We start from the raw sequence: 7457 nt of genomic DNA on the forward strand, positions 1-7457 counted from the left end.
GCACTAGGTTTCCACATCAACCACCTCCAGATGTCCTCCAGTTCCAATCTTCTCTCCCTATACCCTATCCCACCATTCCTCCACATCACATGATCCCCCACTTCCTGTTCCCACCTGCCCCTAGTCCACTACCAAAGTCTATTCTATGTCTGTTCTGGAAGTTGTCTCCTCAGTCAATGTGTTCAAGGCTATTCCCCACTTCCTCTTCTATTCAGATTCAATGTATCTGGTTGCGTGGTGAGCTGTTTGATCCTTTGGAGCTGAGTTTTGTGGTGATAAGCCAGAAAGACACAATGGAAAAAAGAAAGCATCTTCAACAAATGGTGCTGGCTTAACTCACTATCTGCAGGTAGGAGAATACAAATAGATTAAATGTATCACCCTGCATGAAAACAACCTTTAGAAAAACCTCAGTAACATATCTTCCTTTATAATTTTTATAAATTGATTACCTGAAATAATTCAAAAATATTTATTAATAAAATATTACTAAATAGTCTAGATTACCAATCTTAAGAAATAAAGTAGAATTGTTTTACTCAAACATGTTCCTTATAATAAGTAATATGCACCTGATTTAATTAGATGTGAAAATTGAATTTTTATGTGGCCATGTCTTATTTATGTCTATTATTTTGTTGATAATTTAAATTACTGACTCTCCTTTTGATGAGCAAGTTTAAATTGTTCCATGTACTGAATGAAATTTAGGTAGCAAAGAGGTTCTAGAATATGTAAATTGAAATAAAAATTTAAAATTCTGAATTATTTCTTTAAATGTATTAATGCTTAAATCTACTTATAAAAAAGTCAATTATAAACATACTTAAAAATTTTCAAATTTGTCACTCATTGTCAAATTTGAAGAATTATTAACATATTCAAGAATTATTAACAAGGTCTGAAAATTATGGGAATGTCTATACAATACTGATTGTATATATTTCTTCATTCTTTCTAAATGTGTGTATATGTGTATTAGCAGAAGCAATTCAAATTTACAGTAAATTTGTTATCTCTTTAATGCAATCTTCATTTAAATTTAATATTTAATAATGTTTAACAGGTCCTTATAAAATATATAGTTGTAATCTAATATCTTTTCTGATTATTTTAATCTTTTGTTTATTTAATTGAAAAATAATTACATAATTACTGCCCTCTCCTACCTCAAATCCTGATCCATTTCAAATCCATAGCCTTTTAAACTTATTATTGTTACATATATATATATATATATATGCATGTATGTATATATACATATACACATACATATGCTAGTATGCATAAATATACATTGTTGAGTCTCTTTATTCATTCTTAAATATATATGTTCTTAGGGGTTAACACTACTATTGGGTCAGCATTTAGGAGGCTTATCCCTTGGAAAGGTTACTTTTCCCTCACTCAGCATTAGTTAGTGCTTTTATCTAGGAGTGGGGACTCATGAAATTAACAAATCATGATGGTTTGTCAACTGGTACTGTCATTTCCAGGTCTTGTTTACACACTAGGTATCTTTCTTGAACCAAGAGTTTCTATCTACCTGCTTGATTGTCAATTATATTTGGAAGATTTCTCTCCAAAGTGATTTTCATTTTGCCTATCATGGTTAAGACAAACTTCAGAGTGACAATATATCTGTGTCAGACATTTATGCCTTCACAGTCCAACTGTTTATCTCATAAAACTTACTCAAACCCATAGGAATTCCTGTAGAGGGTTGTAGATGAATTTCTAAACAATCTTATTAAATAAGAAACACAGAGGTAATAGCCAAAGAGATCAGAGTGAATAGCCATGACTAGCCTTAGTTTACCACCAGCAGTAGCTTCCCCAGAGAGAGAGTTTCTTCCTGTCTAACCTGTGTTTTTATTGCTTTCCTGTTCTGCCTTCTTATTGGCTCTAACGCCAGCCACATCACTTCCTCGTCACTGCCTGTCTATATAGACCTCCAGGTCTCTATGGTTGGTACTGGGATTAAAGGCGCGTGTCACCACGTTTGACTGTGTCCTTGACCACGCAGAGACTCTGCCTGCCATGTGATCAGATTAAGAGCATGTGCTACCACCACCTGACTTCTGTTTATGGCTTGCTTTGACCTCTGATCTCCAGGCAAACTTTATTTATTAACATAAAAATAAAACATCACATTTCAACACAAATAAAATATCACCATATTTCCCCTTTTTATTCTAATAAAAAGAAAAAAGTTATAACTAATATAAGAAAAACTATATACAATAAGTGTAATAACTATATACAATATATACAAGCAATAAATACCTAAACAATGTCTAGTCCATTTGCATTTGACAAACTCAGAGAAAATATTCCATTATATATCCTATTTTGGTAAGTAATATACCTGAATCACTTTCTATCTTAACTTGTATTACTAACAGAGAACTACCTTATAATGTCTTTCAAATTTATACACTTTACATCTCTTTAGTGAGTTTCTTTTCTGAAATTCTTAACAAGGAAAACTATAACTATCACTATCTAATCTTCAACTAACTATAACTATGACTATCTAATTTTCAACTCCCTCAGAGACCCAAGAAGGAAATAATATTACACAATAAAAAAAGGAAGTGCGGCCGGGCGGTGGTGGCGCACGCCTTTAATCCCAGCACTCGGGAGGCAGAGCCAGGTGGATCTCTGTGAGTTCGAGGCCAGCCTGGACTACCAAGTGAGTTCCAGGAAAGGCGCAAAGCTACACAGAGAAACCCTGTCTCGAAAAACCAAAAAAAAAAAAAAAAAAGGAAGTGCAAATAAGCGACTTCCAAAAAAAATATGAGTTGACAGAAACAGCCAGCTGCCTGGACAGTCACCTGAGGTTTCTCTGCAACTTTGGGGCATCATCTTCAGCCTATAGGCTTAGCGTATCTGACACTCATTTGTGAAGTAGGATGTACAGAAGGTCAAAAGTTCAACCTCACATTGTGTGAGAGCAGTCCATGTACCAGAAACACCTGAATTCCACTAGTTTCCTGTCATGATTCAGGATTTTAAATTCAGGAAATTGTTGATGTTTTTGGAATTCTGCTGTCCACTATTCTTGGCTTGTGGGTGGCTTCATCTCTTTTATTAAATGCCAGTCTACCATTGAGAGGTTAGACTCCACCAGCCTAGTTACTCTTTCAAGAATAACTGTTTCAGCTACTGTTCCACTGCACATCAGAAGCCATTGGTCCACTGCCTGTTCAGCTGCCTTTGAAGAAAGGGGCACTGTACCTTTTCCAGTTTGCAGAGACCACTTCAGCGATGGTGCCATATTTTCCTGGCCTCAGAGGATGCCTGTTGCTAAAGCCACAATCACACTTGTCTTGGCAAGAATTGGTAGTCTTTTGTTTTGTGTCTTTTTTGTCCATTTTTGTCCTGTTTGTTAGCAGTCAATTTGAGGACACTTTGTTGTCCAGTGGCTAACTTTTGCCACAATGAAGTTTAACTCCATATGCCACTTCTTCAATGCCCATATCTTCTCTGAAGTAGATTGGAATAATATTATCTTTCTGGGGTCTTTGATGTAGTTGAAGACTAGATAGTTATAATTTCCTTAATTATGATAAAAGATAAGTGAGATATAAAACCTTAGACTCACAAATATAAGATAGCTAGAATATCTTCTTATAAGATTAGATATTGTAACTGTAATTCTTGCTTGATAATTGTTTTGTTATATGTAATTTTACTATGTTAAAGTTAAAGCCTTCCTTTTTGAAAAAAAAAAGAAAAGGGGAAGTGCTATGGATATTGCTCTGTATGCTGTAAATGTGTTGCTCTGATTGGTTAATAAATAAAGTGCTAATTGGCTAGTAGCCAGGCAGGAAGTATATGTGGGACAAAGAGAGAGGAGAATTCTGGGAACAGGAAGGCTAAGCCAGGAGTTGCTAGCCAGACACAGAGGAGGCAAGATGTGAAGGCAGAACTGAGAAAAGGGACCAAGCCACGTGGCTAAACATAAATAAGAATTATGGATTAATTTAAGCATAAGAGCTAGTCAATAGTTAGCCTGAGCTAATGGCCAAGTGGTTTAATTAATATAAGCCTCTGTGTGTTTACTTGGGTCAGAGTGACTGTGGGAGTGGCAGGTGAGAGAGATTTGTCCTGACCACCGGCAGGCTGGGACACAGGAAATCTTCTAGCTACAGAGGGTAGTGTATCTTCAAACACTTATCAAGATTCTAATCACTAATTCAATTGTTACCAACTTAATCCTTATCTTACAGCTTCTCCTGACCACCTTATGGTTCCATGATTCCATTGTTTTTTGAGCAATTGCAATGAAATGTATAAAACCTAATTTTGTTTTCAACAATGAAAAATGAAAAATATATTCCTACCTTGCTCAAAATGACAACCAAAGTCTTCCTATGCTCGCAAGACTCTTTGCAACTTGTTTCCATCAGTATCTTCCCTGTGCTTGTATGGATAGATTCCCATTTTAAACTAGAAAAAATAGGAGCAATTACATTATTAAAATAATTTAGTTATTAGCATCACCACACAAAGAATATGACTATGTAAATGAAAATGTCAAAACTCTAGACTTAATAGGGTACAAGAAAATATAAGGCAATATCAATACAAAATATTCGCATGGCAGGGCAGTGGTTGTGCACGCCTTTAATCCCAGCACTTGGGAGGCAGAGGCAGGCGGATCTCTGTGAGTTCGAGGCCAGCCTGGTCTACAAAGCGAATTCTAGGAAAGGCAAAAAGCTACACAGAGAAACCCTGTCTTGAAAAACCAAAAAAAAAAAAAAAAAAAAAAAAAAAAAATCCAAGATATACCTATTTTATAAAATGAAAGAAACTTTTTGAACAATTATGTAGATTTTAGTAGAAGTTTCTATCAGCAAAATCAGTATATACCTTAGAAATGCCTGTTTTTTCTTTTGGTTTTTCTAATGCCTTTTTATGTTTTCCCTTTTTTATTGAAAATGGATTTTTTTCTCACATAATATATCCTGATTAGTTTCACCTCCCTCTACTCCTCTCAGTCTCTTGTCCCATCTGGATGCACTCCTCTCCAGTCTTTCAGTAGTAACCAAGCAGGGAATATCATATCATATCATATCATATCATATCATATCATATCATATCATCTTATGACAAAGCAAAAACTAACACATTACATAGCTGAAAGACCCCCACCAAAAGCCCAGACACAGTTCCCCCCCAGAAACCCAAAAGAGCTGAGGGAAGAGATATCTTAAAATAAACAGAACTGAGTCAGTTCCCCCTTCCTGGAGAGGGTGAAGTCAGGTGTTTTCAAAAGAACAAAGTCAGGATGTCTGGTAGTGACCGATTAACCACAAGATGCCCCTCTCTGTAGATAACATGACCAGACCCCTGGAGATGGGTTGTAAAACTCCTGACAGGGCAAACAGATAAGCTAGAATAAGACAAAGTCCAGGCCTGGGAAAACTGGAAAAATCAAGGATGGACCCGTACTAATGCCCTCGCCTCTAAGAAATTTTGTGGGTTTTGCCTATAAAAACTAACTTCCCCAAGAAAGAGTTACTCTCCTCCCTGCCTCGAGGTGTCGGGTGTGGTGGACGAGGGTTCCCTGCTAGCTTGAATTAAGCATGCACATGCACCGGGTCCAATAAACCTTGCTATTGCATTCTGGACATCTCCTGTCTCCAGTGATCTCTTTGGGGGTCCTGATCTTGGCAGAACAATAGCATAAGGAAAACAAACAGAAGGTAAAAAGCCCAAACAAAGGGACAAGAAAGAGAGACTCAGTCTTTCACAAAATCAAGAATCCCATTTAAAAAACAACAAAACAATAAACTGAAATCCTTAACATATATGCAAAGAACCTGTTATGTAAAATCAAAGTCAGAGAAGAAAATGTATATAAATAAAATTAAATTAAAATAATAAGATATTATTTAAAAAAAAAGAAAAGCCCTGACAGGATATAATGAGCACAGGGGAGCAAGGCCGCGTTAGATGTCCTGCTCTTTGGGGCTGAAGAAAGGGGTTGGATTTAGGGAACAGGAGAGGTAACTGAAAATCTGCAGTTAGCTTACTGTTTGCCTGGCCAGAGTGGCCTGTGGATTCCAGGAAATGCCTGATGGAAATGGGGAATGGGATGAAGCAACCAATGGGGAGGGGGAGGGCAGTGTGAAAGAAAATATTCATGTAATTCCTTCAAGGAGGGGTAGAGATGAAGCTGAGACAGCAAAGGTGGTTTGCTACAGAGCTGAGAATGGAGGAGCTGTGGGAGAAAGGAAGATCGATCTTCAGTTAACCTCCCTACTTCCCTGACCAAAGTGGACTGTGGTTCCCCAGAGAACGCTTGCTGCAGTTGGGGGCTGGTATAAAGCCATGAGTAGGGGAAGGCAGGTTGTAGAGGAAGATCTGTGTGATGCACAGGAGTTGGGAGGATTGGAGACTGCAGCAAGTGGTCTGATACAGAGCTGGGTATCCGTTAGGGGGACTGGATTTGAAGGAGTAAAGTGAGGGGAAGATTTGCAGTCAACTTTCTTGCTTTCCTGGCCAGAACGCTTTCTTTTTTTTAAATCTTGAATACCATTCATTTCCTTTAGGACATAAGTAAATAGTTTTATAAACACTTTGTTTACCTAATGAAACTATAACAAACCTGAAAGTAAGAGAAAACTTTGTAGGTGCAACATTTAAAATTGTGTGCAATGATTCAAGGTGATATTGCTAATTTTTCATTTTTCTTCATAATAATGTATTGATGATGTATCAACACCGATGTAATATTGACATTTGTCTAATGCCATAATCTATCTATATGTCCTAAAGAAAATACAACCACTTATTGGTTATTTGGAGACAAGCAAATTGACATATGTAAATATCACAGACCTATTCTGTAGATCTGTTTTATAAATTTACTATTAATGACATTTGTAAGATGGGGATAAAATTTTGCAGAACATAATTCATGAGAAAAATATAATTAATATTATTTACTTATTTTTTAATTAAATGTATTGACTTCCTGTTCTGGACAGTTTTATGCTGACCAGCATTTATTTTCTAGAAATTATAATATAATATAGAGTTTTTTAAATGGAAATCTACCTGCTATCACTTTGTCTGAGATGATATAGACAATGTGGAAAGGGAAAATACCAGTATTCACATGTACAAAGAATATAATGAGGGGTTGGAGAGACAGCTCTGTGGTTAAGAGCACTGATTGCTTTTCCAGAGGACCCAGGTTCAATTCCTAGCACCCACATGACAGATCACGACTATCTGTTCCAGGGGAACCAACAGCCATGACAAAACATCAATGCACATAAAAAAAATTAAAAAAGAGTATAATGAAGCAAAACCACAAAAATACCACATATAGAAAAAATACATATTTTCAGAACAAACAGGGAAAGGAAAAATGAAAGAAGAAAAATTGTGGAAGACAAGAGACAGCTACATAAGTCTCTGGAATTTCCCTTGGGAGAGGC

This window comes from Peromyscus californicus, unplaced genomic scaffold (assembly GCF_007827085.1).
Source record: "Peromyscus californicus insignis strain IS unplaced genomic scaffold, ASM782708v3 Scaffold_23__1_contigs__length_62951481, whole genome shotgun sequence".
In the NCBI taxonomy this organism is placed as follows: Eukaryota; Metazoa; Chordata; class Mammalia; order Rodentia; family Cricetidae; genus Peromyscus; species Peromyscus californicus.